Raw genomic sequence first — 12,164 nt, forward strand, 5'->3', positions numbered from 1 at the left:
TAAAAACAGGAGTTTATAATGAAAGTGCTTTCTCAAGCATAACTAGACCATCACTATTCCAATGCAAAGATACAATAAACTAACTCCTTAGATTTAATAAGATGGGTGGTATATTAAATAAATGCCAACTGATTATTAAAGATCTTTTTATTGAGGATTTACAGCTATGTCATCAAATAACTGAGCAGCATTCAGGTATAATAAGACCCACAGGAGAAACTTAATTTAAAGTAGTGCAAAGAACCAAAAACACTATTACAAACAGACCATGAAAACTTGGAAAATAGATAAGTTAAGAGGCAAAAAACGTCCCATCAAATTATTGTCAATAGTGGGGGCTGAGGCAATGAGGGAGGACAAAATATCATTTACATATGAGTCAACTAAATAGCTGTTCAAAAGCGCTACAGCGTGACAGAATGGCGCACTCTGCAGATAGGTGTTCCCCCAGCTCCCACCCCAGGGGCTGATCTGGCCTGCCTTTTTTTCCTTTGGAAAGAAAATTAACTTTTTCACTGTGAATTTTCTATAGTGAAGAAACTCTAGGGTTTCTTAGACAATGACTCTGTCTTCCAAAGTACAAATGAACTTTAACAGCAAATAGCAAATACCACAGACCTCAGGCTCCTGAGGGAGCTGGACAAAGCAAGAGGGAAAGGCATAGAGAGTAGTGAGAGCCAGGCAGGGGAGGGTGGGATGGAAGGAGAGAGGGAGGAGGAAGTGGAGTAGCAGAGGCAGTGGGAGGTGGAGAAAGAAGGAGAGAGGTGCGGAGGGAGGAGAGGGAGAGGGGGGAGGGGGGAGACAGAGAGGCAGCATGTGTGGAGGGAAGAGGAGCTAAGATACTTGCCTAAGAGTCAGAAAACTGAGACCTCTTTCTACGCTTACGTTTCACACATTGAATAAGGTACTCCAAAATTTAGGCTTCACCAGTTTCCTCACAAGTCAAATGAAAGAGCTGAGCTAGAAGAAAGATTGAGGGCAGGAGGAGAAGGGGACAACATAGGATGAAATGGTCGGATGGCATCACTGACTCGATGGATATGGGTTGGGATGGACTCGGGGAGTTGGTGATGGAGCGCAAGGCTTGACGCGCTGAGGTTCATGGGGTCGCAAAGAGTCGGACACAACTGAGCGACTGAACTGAACTGAGCTAGAAGACCACCAAATTCCCGGTGAATTCTATCCTTCCTTCTATTCTCAAGACCAGTCCTTGGGCCCTTTGGTAAAGTTCCCTGGAGTAGAAGCAAAACCTTGCGAAGTAACCAAAGCTTCTTGTGGTAGGGAGAGAGAGACTGAGGCTCAGAAGGAGCAAGGAGAAAGTTGCCAGAGTAATCATTACACCCTCTTGGTTCACACGGCCCTTTGGGATTTTTTGAAGCACTCTCATGGTTGGTATCATGGACTCCTTGTTAGGTGGGCAAGGAAAGTACTGTTGGCTCCATTGCACAGAGAAGGCAGCTGAGCTCAGGACTTGCATGCAGGCTCAATCATGGGTGGCCGGACCGCTCCACAATTCTGTGCCAGCCTGGTTGGCGAGTGGGGTGGGTACCTCACATGCACGAGCAGAACTCTCCAAGACAGGAAACCTGACCACGTGCTCAGGCAACCACATGCTCAGGCAGGGCGGATGAGGACACAGCTTCCCAACCCAGCTGCCACTCACCTTTTGTCCACAAGAGGCCAAGGGGATGTTATGGACAGTATAGAAAAAAGAGCCCCAGTATGGCACTATTGACAAACGACTCCATTTAGAGTCTATATTTTAGACACCTTGTTCTTAGTCACAAGTGACATGTAATTTATCCCTAAACAACCAGCCTTTATATCTTTGGTACCTGAGGCTTTAGGTTAAGACACGTGGATGTCCCTCATATATCTGATCTCCTTCAGGACCTGTCGGTGACCCCACCCCCCAGGAACCACCCAGGGGCAACAAGGCTACTTCCTTTCCCTCCAAAAAGACTTAAATAAAAGCACAGGAATTATCCCTAAAATACACAAAGCAATTCTTCACAAAGATAGGAAAGAAGTCACCTAGGCTATGAACAAAACAGGGAGCAGAAAATTACCCAAAGAAAATGAAGAAGGGGAAATGAGTATTTCTGTCTCCTCCACCCCTCCTATATCACAGGCTGGGATCATGGTGGTTCTATACTGCAGAGGGACATCCGTCACCACTAATCAATACACGGGGTGTTAGTCATGGATGATAAATTTGAAAGGGATTATAACTGTAAACAGTGATCAATAGAGACTTGCTGGAGGAGACAGGGAGGAAAAAACAACCTGAAAATGTTACATGGTTAATAAAGTAAGGGTGGGGGAGGGTCATTCTGAAACAAAACTCCAAGGGACCTACCCTGTTCTAGCTCCTTCTCTTAAGGGAGGTGGGATGGAAAGGAGAGTGGATAAATAACCCTCCTCCAGACTTCTTCGAAAGGCTATTGCTACTAAAAGGGTGCATTATTAATTTACAACATATTTGCTGATCCTACTGGTTGGAAGGCACATTGGCGATTAGCATTTGGTTGAAGATATGTTCCTGGATCAGAGCTAGCATCACTTAAAGCCCCCAGAGTATAGTGTGCCCTTTCCCCACTCCCAACCCCCCCCATCCTCTTCCCTTCCTCCTGTCTCTCCTCTCCTCTTCTCCAATGATTTCACCCCCAGTACATGACTGAGCAGTGCATTCACAAGCGTGACATCCCTCTCTGCAAACAAATATACGCGAAACCAAGCAAAAGGGAAAAAAAATGCAGGGAGCCTCCGCTGCTCACCCATAGATGAATGGAACTATCCGTCTTGTCACCAGGGGTCAGAGTGAGAGGTTACTCCAAGTCTATACCTTAGCTTCTCTGCTGACGTTTGCAAGGAACTTCCTTAAAAATAAAACAAAATAAAGAGTGAAAAAAAGAATCCTGCCACATCAAGCACTTAGCCGGTCCCTCTAGAACCCTTTCCAGCTTGTGTCTTCTCACCACCTTTGGAGTCGCAGCTCCAGGCCTGACATATAAATTTTTTTTCCACTGACCTTTTAGTGTCCTTTCTGCCAGAGTGTGTAAACCATAAGCTGATATATGAAGGCAATTTTTAGTGGTGCCACTTGTATCTGAGTGATTGCACACACTTTACGTTTCTGGCCTGCCACCCCTTCCACCTTTCGAAGATCTCTCTATTTTCTTTTAAGGGAACTGCAACAAAGGTGAAAGCAAGTTTAACTGCTTCAAGACTCTGATGGCCAGAAGCACCTGTTTGCAGGATTCATAACTGGCTAGGCCCATCTTCAAAGCTGGAGTCTTTCTTTACTGCTCTGGGGATCAGCAGGGCAGGGGTAGTGGGGAAGAGAGGTTAAAGGGGCACCTTGTCCCTCCATCCCGCAGCCACAACCAAGACTGACAGGCATCAAAGCTCCAAGCCTTGCTGAAGACTCAGAGGCCACGGAGTCATTGTCTCCATCAGTCCTGACAGCCTGGGCCTCTGGGGACTTTCTTGGTCAGAGTTCAGCAGGGAGGGAGATGGGGTGGAAGAGTAAGTGGGTGTGAAGCCAGACAAAATATCTGGCTAAACTCCACCATGCAGCCACAGTGCCCTCACCCCCTCAAAAGGCAAGACTGCTGTTTTCCCTCAGCATGGCCACAGGTTCAGTCCTGCTAGGCTCTGAAACATGGCCTGGTCTTAGAAGAGAGATTATAAGTAGCGCAAGAGGAGGCAGCATTTACTATTCATATTCCAGCTGGGTTGGAGGCTACAGAAAAAGTGTAGCATCCATACCACCCCAGGATAGCCCCGTCCTTGTTCTTACAGTAGCTCACAAGGGTTCAGGCATCAAAGAAGAAGTAAGAGGACCCCACCAGGTGATAAGGAGCACATGATGAGAGAGGAAGTATAAAAGAGAGTAGGACTGGGTTTGCTGAAGCGAATCTTGTCTACTAACATCCTCCATGAAGGAGCAGCATCGGTGAGTGAGGCCTGCAATGGGAATGTGGCTCCAAGTGGAGCCACTTCAAGACCACTCTGCCACCATGCCATTCAGTTCAGTTCAGTTCAGTCACTCAGTCGTGTCCGACTCTTTGCGACCCCATGAATCAAGCACGCCAGGCCTCCCTGTCCATCACCAACTCCCGGAGTTCACTCAAACTCATGTCCATCAAATTGGTGATGCCATCCAGCCATCTCATCCTCTGTTGTCCCCTTCTCCTCCTGCCCCCAATCCCTCCCAGCATCAGAGTCTTTTCCAATGAGTCAACTCTTCTCATGAGGTGGCCAAAGTACTGGAGTTTCAGCTTTAGCATCATTCCTTCCAAAGAACATCCAGGGCTGATCTCCTTTAAAATGGACTGGTTGGATCTCCTTGCAGTCCAAGGGACTCTCAAGAGTCTTCTCCAACACTACAGTTCAAAAGCATCAATTCTTCAGCACTCAGCTTTCTTCACAGTCCAACTCTCACATCCATACATGACCACTGGAAAAACAATAGCCTTGACTAAATGGACCTTTGTTGGCAAAATACTGTCTCTGCTTTTCAATATGCTATCTAGGTTGGTCATAACTTTTCTTCCAAGGACTAAGCGTCTTTTAATTTCATGGCTGCAGTCACCATCTGCAGTGATTTTAGAGCCCAAAAAGATAAAGTCTGACACTGTTTCCACTGTGTCCCCATCTATTTCCCATGAAGTGATGGGACCAGATGCCATGATCTTCGTTTTCTGAATGTTGAGCTTTAAGCCAACTTTTTCACTCTCCTCTTTCACTTTCATCAAGAGGCTTTTGAGTTCCTCTTCACTTTCTGCCATAAGGGTGGTGTCATCTGCATATCTGAGGTTTTTTATATTTCTCCCAGCAATCTTGATTCCAGCTTGTGCTTCTTCCAGCCCAGTGTTTCTCATGATGTACTCTGCATATAAGTTAAATAAGCAGGGTGACAATATACAGCCTTGACATACTCCTTTTCCTATTTGGAACCAGTCTGTTGTTCCATGTCCAGTTCTAACTGGTGCTTCCTGACCTGCATATAGGTTTCTCAAGAGGCAGGTCAGGTAGTCTGGTATTCCCATCTCTTTGAGAATTTTCCACAGTTTATTGTGATCCATGCAGTCAAAGGCTTTGGCATAGTCAATAAAGCAGAAATAGATGTTTTTTGGGAATTCTCTTGCTTTTTCAATGATCCAGGGGATGTTGGCAATTTGATCTCTGGTTCCTCTGTCTTTTATAAAATGAGCTTGAACATCTGGAAGTTCACGGTTCACGTATCGCTGAAGCCTGGCTTGGAGAATTTTTAGCATTACTTTACTAGCGTGTGAGATGAGTGCAATTGTGTGGTAGTTTGAGCATTCTTTGGCATTGCCTTTCTTTGGGATTGGGATGAAAACTGACCTTTTCCAGTCCTGTGGCCACTGCTGAGTTTTCCAAATTTGCTGGCATATTGAGTGCAGCACTTTCACAGCATCATCTTTGAGGATTTGGAGTAGCTCAACTGGAATTCCATCACCTCCACTAACTTTGTTCGTAGTGATGCTTTCTAAGGCCCACTTGACTTCACATTCCAGGATGTCTGGCTCTAGGTGAGTGATCACACCATCGTGACTATCTGGGTCGTGAAGATCTTTTTGTACAGTTCTTCTGTGTATTCTTACCATCTCTTCTTAATATCTTCTGCTTCTGTTAGGTCCATACCATTTCTGTCCTTTATCGAGCCCATCTTTGCATGAAATTTTCCCTTGGTATCTCTAATTGTCTTGAAGGGATCTCTAGTCTTTCCCATTCTGTTGTTTTCCTCTGTTTCTTTGCATTGATTGCTGAGGAAGGCTTTCTTATCGCTTCTTGCTAGTCTTTGGAACTCTCCATTCAGATGCTTATATCTTTCCTTTTCTCCTTTGCTTTTCGCTTCTCTTCTTTTCACGGCTATTTGTAAGGCCTCCCCAGACAGCCAGTTTGCTTTTTTGCATTTCTTTTCCATGGGGATGGTCTTGATCCCTGTCTCCTGTACAATATCACAAACCTCAGTCCATAGTTCATCAGGCACTCTATCTATCAGATCTAGGCCCTTAAATCTATTTCTCACTTCTACTGTATAATCATAAGGGATTTGATTTAGGTCATACCTGAGTGGTCTAGTGGTTTTCCCTACTTTCTTCAATTTAAGTCTGAATTTGGTAATAAGGAGCTCATGATCTGAGCCACAGTCAGCTCCCGGTCTTGTTTTTGCTGACCGTATAGATCTTCTCCATCTTTGAAGGATCTATTGCCAACTTTGGAGGATCAGAGTTTGATTTCATTAAGCAGTCCCTTTCACTGAAACCTGTCTCCATAAGGCTGAATAAGAATGCCTGCCCGCCTCAGGTAAGACCCACGTTCACTCCCAGGCATTAGGCCCCAATTATACCAAGAGTCTACAAATGTCTAGGCAGCTGATGAAGGTACCCTTCTCTGAAACACCTGATGACTTAGAAAGACTCTCACTGAGCTTCTCACCTCAACTCCATGTCCTTGCCTGTGTATTTAACCATCTGTAGGCAGATCACAGTAATTTCCTACTAACAATCAGACTGTAAAATTAAAAAACTTTCTTAAATATTATTCAAAATTCTAGTTTAAATTTCTCACTCAAACTCTAAATTTGAGTGATAAAGAAAGCAAGGGAATACAGCTAGTGTCTGGGAATTGCCAAATCTGAGGAACATCTGATTTTTGCCACTGGCCATAGAGAAAAGGACTACGGAAACACAACGGAGATATGTGGCAATTATAAGTTAGTTTAAAGCTGTATCTCCCCCACAATGTCCTTGGGAAGATGCTCAAAACCTGAGCATGCATTCGAGAGTATTTCAAATACGTAAAAATCCTCCATTACAGATGTGGCAGCTAAGAAAAGTATGAGAAGTTAGGGGTCAACCAATGGCCAAAACAGCACAGGAGAAGCAGATGGGAAAGGATACAGGCAAGTGGCTAGTAGATCTATGTCTTATGCCAGACCCTGGGGAGGGGAGGAGAGCTCTAAAGAAAGACCCATCAAGCATCCTCTACCAGGACCCTGGCCTGAGTACCTATTGCAGGAAAAGTGACCAAGTTCTATCTACCATAGGGTCATCTGGTGGTGACCACAAAGCTGGAAAGCCCAAAACATTCCACAGAAAAGAAGTGCTGGAAGCCACAGCCTCCACCTCCTTCCTGGCTGAACACCATCTTGATTGAGGTTTCTAGCTCCAAGGGCTATGGAGGACATGGCCAGTGGTAACCATGTTTGCCAAGGACCAAGAACTCCAGGATAGCAGCAGTACTTCTGGGGGTTTGAGCTTAGGCAACTTTCTCTTCATAAAACGGTGACAAGACTTTGAGAAGTACTCCAGTGAGAATATCAGGGGATAGCAATGGTGGCAGCCCAGAGTTGTCAATTTTCAAATCCACTGATTTTTTCTGCACCACATGCCACTTCTCAAATAATCTGCCATATTTAGCCTTTCTCAAAAAGAATAAATGGGACTCAGAGGTTGGAAAGGGCAAAAGATGTTCTGTCCTCTTGAATTCTGGACTCAAATTCTTTTGGACTGCTAAGAATACTGTACTGTTTTCAGGGTGGCCAGTAGCAAAGGGCAAGATTGAGGAAGGTCAAGAGAACTAAAAGACATTTTAAAAACATTGACTAATGAACAGAGTTGTGCCACAATTAGTTGGAAGATATAGCCTGTGACTTCTTGAAGTCTTGAGCATGTCTTCTCAGGCTCCCATCTATCAGAGCAATGGTTTTGTGCCCTCACTCTTGCCCAGGTGGTGAATCTGACAGTCCTTCCTGCCCATCTCCTCATCTGGCAGATGGAGAGAGGATGAAAAAGAAACTGCTCACAGAAAGGCTGTCCTCAAAGAAGTTCAGAGGGAAGGCCGAGTTTCCAGTGGCACAAGAGAGGGCACCCCATTCCATTGCTTCCCGAGGTAAGGGATGATATCAAGGATGCCAGAGGCTTTTTCTAGGTGCTTTTCACAATTCAAGTAAAAACAGGGTGATATCAAAACAGGAGTTCAAAAGCATCTTGTCCCAGAAGCAAAAACTTTCATTATTTATCACTCAAAAGGGGAAAATCAGCAAAGACCACTGGTTTCAAAAGTCAGTTCATTCATTCATGCATTTTTTTCATTCATTTGTTCATTCATTCACTTATTCATTCATGAAGTATTTACTGAGCCCTGCTTTATGAAGGGTACTATGCTAAGACTAAAATAAACATGGTCCCCACCCTACGGAGCTGACAGTTCCACAAGGAAGTTAGACATTATGCTCATAAATGCACAAGAAAATGTGAAATTACTCTTGTAGAAGTACCACACAATAGAAGCACATGAGGCAGTGAAAGCTTATACTAAGGGAAGATAACTGAGTTGAGGGATGGGGAGGATTACCTGAGGAGTAAACAGAGAGATGAGGTTGAGAAGGAGCTATCTAGGTGAATGGGGTTACGGAGCGAGTCCCAAGTAGGGGAAACAACAAATGCAAAGTCCCTGTGGCAGGAGAGGGCATGGCAAGGGTGCTGGTGTAGATGGAGGGCAGAGAGAGGGTGAGATGCGAGACAAGGCTGGAGACACAGGCAGAAACCTGACCATGCACATGTGGAGTGTCTTAAAGATTGAGGTCTTTACCCTAAAACCAGTGGGAAGCCACTGAGGAGTTTTTCCACTGATAGAGGAAGTGACACACCAGAGCTGCAGTTCAAAGACCTCCTGCTGGTTTGCATGTGAAGAAGGAATTTGAATGAGACTAGAATTAAAGAGGAGAGCCAGTAAGGGAATGGTCTGCCAGCTCCAGCAAGGTTATGGTACTCGGATCAGGGTATTCAAATGATGACAGAGCCAAGTGGATTGACTCAGATGATTTAGGTGGTAATGCAACATATCTGGGTTGAATCGGAATGATTATGAAAGATGAGGGCTGCTGCTGCTAAGTCGCTTCAGTCATGTCCGACCCTGTGCGACCCCATAGACGGCAGCCCACCAGGCTCCCCCGTCCCTGAGATTCTCCAGGCAAGAATACTGGAATGCGTTGCCATTTCCTTCTCCAAGCATGAAAGTGAAGCCTCTCAGTCATGTCCGACTCTTAGCAACCCCATGAACTACAGCCTACCAGGCTCCTCCATCCATAGGATTTTCCAGGCAAGAGTACTGGAGTGGGGTGCCATTGCCTTCTCCAGCAGATGAGGGAGGTAAAGGTAATTAGGAATAACTTGTAGTTTTCAAGCCAATGCGAGCAAACTATTTCTTCTAGAAAGCAGAAGTATGAAGCCCTCTGTCATAGGCATATGAATTATTTTAGGTAGAGAGCACTATTGCTGGAAAGCAATGGAAAGCGCTACAGAGATGTGCTGGGGACCTACCTATAAAGCCACACCTCAAGGATGGCCAGAAGTCCCACAAATCCATGCACAGCCTGTTCTCCCCACACCACCCTCTTCTCCCCCTTCTTTGAATCACTGGTGCACATCAGACGGCTTGACACAAAGTAAATGCCCCATCTTAAGAGAGAAGGAGAAGTCAGAAGACCAGTTCCACCGGGATTTATAGGTTTGCCCTTCAATAAGACTCACAACTTCTATGCTCCTCAATTTTAGGGCAATAAACTAGATTCATGGTTTCTGGTGCTTCTCAGAAACCAAGTTTTCTGGAGCATCTACATAACCACTGGGGTTTGCATCCCAACATACACCTTCCTCCACTTCACTCCATCCCAAACCACCAAATCCTTATTTCTCTTATTGATGTGTTTGCCTGATGGGTTATTGTAAAGGCAGTTGCTTTCCTTTGGGGAGAAAAAAAAATGTTTCCCAGAAAAAGTAAGAAAATACTTGTCCTCAAGACAGGCCTCAGATCTCTAAACAGAACAGAGATTCTACTTGGGGTTCCTAAATGGTAAGGACAGTAAACATCAGAAAGGAGAATCTCCTAGGTGCTGGCTCTCCACCACGAAGTAGAGGCATCCATGGCGGTTCAGGCGGTAAAGAATCTGCCTACAAACCAGGAGGCCCAGGTTCAATCCTTGGAACAGGAAGATCCCCTGCAGAAGGGAAAGGCTACCCACTCCAAAATTCTTGCCTCGAGAACTCCATAGACAGAGGAGCCTGGCAGGCTACAGTCCATGGGGTCACAAAGAGTCGGACACGACTGAGCAACTAAATCTTAAAAGAGAATCTCCTAGATGATGGCTCTCCACCGAAGGGGATTAAAACACACACACACCTCCAAGTTTCAAGCAGCTGCCACAGCATCATTTCCCTCAGGAAAAAAGACTCCCTACTGTCTGCTTTCCACAACCTTCCTGGTGCCACCACACCTCACCCTTCAGGTCACCCTCAGGCCCTCTCATAGCCCAGTGAGGTAAAGGAGATGTAGTTTAGATAAACTGTAGTCTTCTTCTGCCCCTCCCTCCATGGCCCACTGTCTCATCTCCCCAGCCTCTCTAGTTTTTAGGAGAAAGGTTTCATTACTGAGTGCAGCCAGGAGTCAGAGGAGCCCCTGATTGATGCTGTCAGTCAGATGAACAGCTCTTGTGGCAGAAACTGTCTTTTCTTCATTAAGTTTGAAAACATGCCCACAGGCTAGTCTGTGATCTGCTCATCAATAAATGGAAATATACTGAGAGACCCAAATTCATGCCAGGCTTTGGTCAAGAAAGAATGTACCCCTTGTCAATTTGCTGCCTCAAGTAAGAATTCCTAAAATCCCCTGTCTTCCCTCACCTCAGCCCGAGGTCTGAGAGGCCAGGGGAGAGAGACATCACTTTTGATGTGAGGCTCTCCTTGAGATGTGCCATCCCTGTAACTGCCTCCCATCTGAGGGACAGAAAGGGCTCCCATCTCTGATTCTTTCCAGGACCATCTGGGGAACGGGTCCAGGAAGAGGGGATGCTGGCAGAGCTCTGAGTATGTCACCAAGGCATCTCCTCAGCACAGCCTCCAGGGACTCCAGGAAGGCTCAAGATAGTAGGGACTGGGTTTACCAGGATGCCCAAATGTCTGTACAAGAATGCAGGACAAGAGGCAAGGACTGCTAATGGGCTAGTATAGAATGAAGAGAGAAGGGAAGTAAAAAAAGGGAGTCAAGGGGAGGAAAGAAAATACTGCTCAGAAAAGCCAAGCAGTCCCTTACCCTGCCTTAGGAAATAAAATAAAAAAGAGCTCTACTTTCTGCCATCAAAAGCAAGAGAACAAGAGAGACCAAACACAAAAAACAATGACAAAAAGAGCAAGCACCACAACTGCCATCAAGCCAACAGGCATTAGCTTAAGAGCTCTAACCTGTGGGTTTTTAACAATTAACTTTTAAAGTGATTTGTTCACCAATCCACCTTGATTTCATTATGTGGGGTAATGTCAATATTGGCAGGCTTTTCCTCAAATTCCGGCTGTGCAGAGATAATGCCATCAAGGCTGGGTGCCTGGGCCATGGGGTGAGGACGGGGGTAGGAGGCTGTTCTCACATTGTTTGGCTCATGATTTTCATTTTCTTGGGTTTTTTTTTTTTTTTTCCTTCTCATCACCAGACTTTGCTCTTTTTCTTGCCAAGGAGCATTACTTCTCACTGAATTGCAGCCTCTGGTGGCAGTTTCACAGACAGGCTCAAAAGGCAGTGGTGACTGGCCATGCAGTCTTATCCCTGAACACGTTACTTCTCAATTTCTCCCAATTTCATCTAGGAATTCTGAGATCTCTGCTGGTGTTCATTCAAAAGACATTTTATGTCAGGGTTTTGTAAATGTCCCTTATATCATTTTATTTAACAATTTTTAAGAGCCAATCTTCATGCATTCATTCATTCATTCAACTAATGTAATTGGTCACTCACCATGAGCCACAATCTCCATCCCCTTGTGTGGAGATGAAAGAGGGAAAAGTATTTCAAAGCATTAATGGGGCACCATGGAACATGGAGAGCATCCTACTAAGATCAGAAGATCAGGGGAAGCCTCCCACATGAGGTGGGACTAGAGGTATATCTGAAAAGAGCAGGACATAGCAAGGAAGAGTGTAGGGAGCTGGAAAAGGAGAACACAGGCAATGGGAAAACCATGTCTAATGGGCCAGAAGGCAAAGAAGCAGAACATGATGTCCTTGAGGAAATATCATAGGAATAAATTATGTTAATGTAGTACTTACTCTTTGTAAGACCCCATGGAGCACTTCAGA

Source organism: Bos javanicus, chromosome 11 (genome assembly GCF_032452875.1).
Source record: "Bos javanicus breed banteng chromosome 11, ARS-OSU_banteng_1.0, whole genome shotgun sequence".
NCBI classification, from domain to species: domain Eukaryota; kingdom Metazoa; phylum Chordata; class Mammalia; order Artiodactyla; family Bovidae; genus Bos; species Bos javanicus.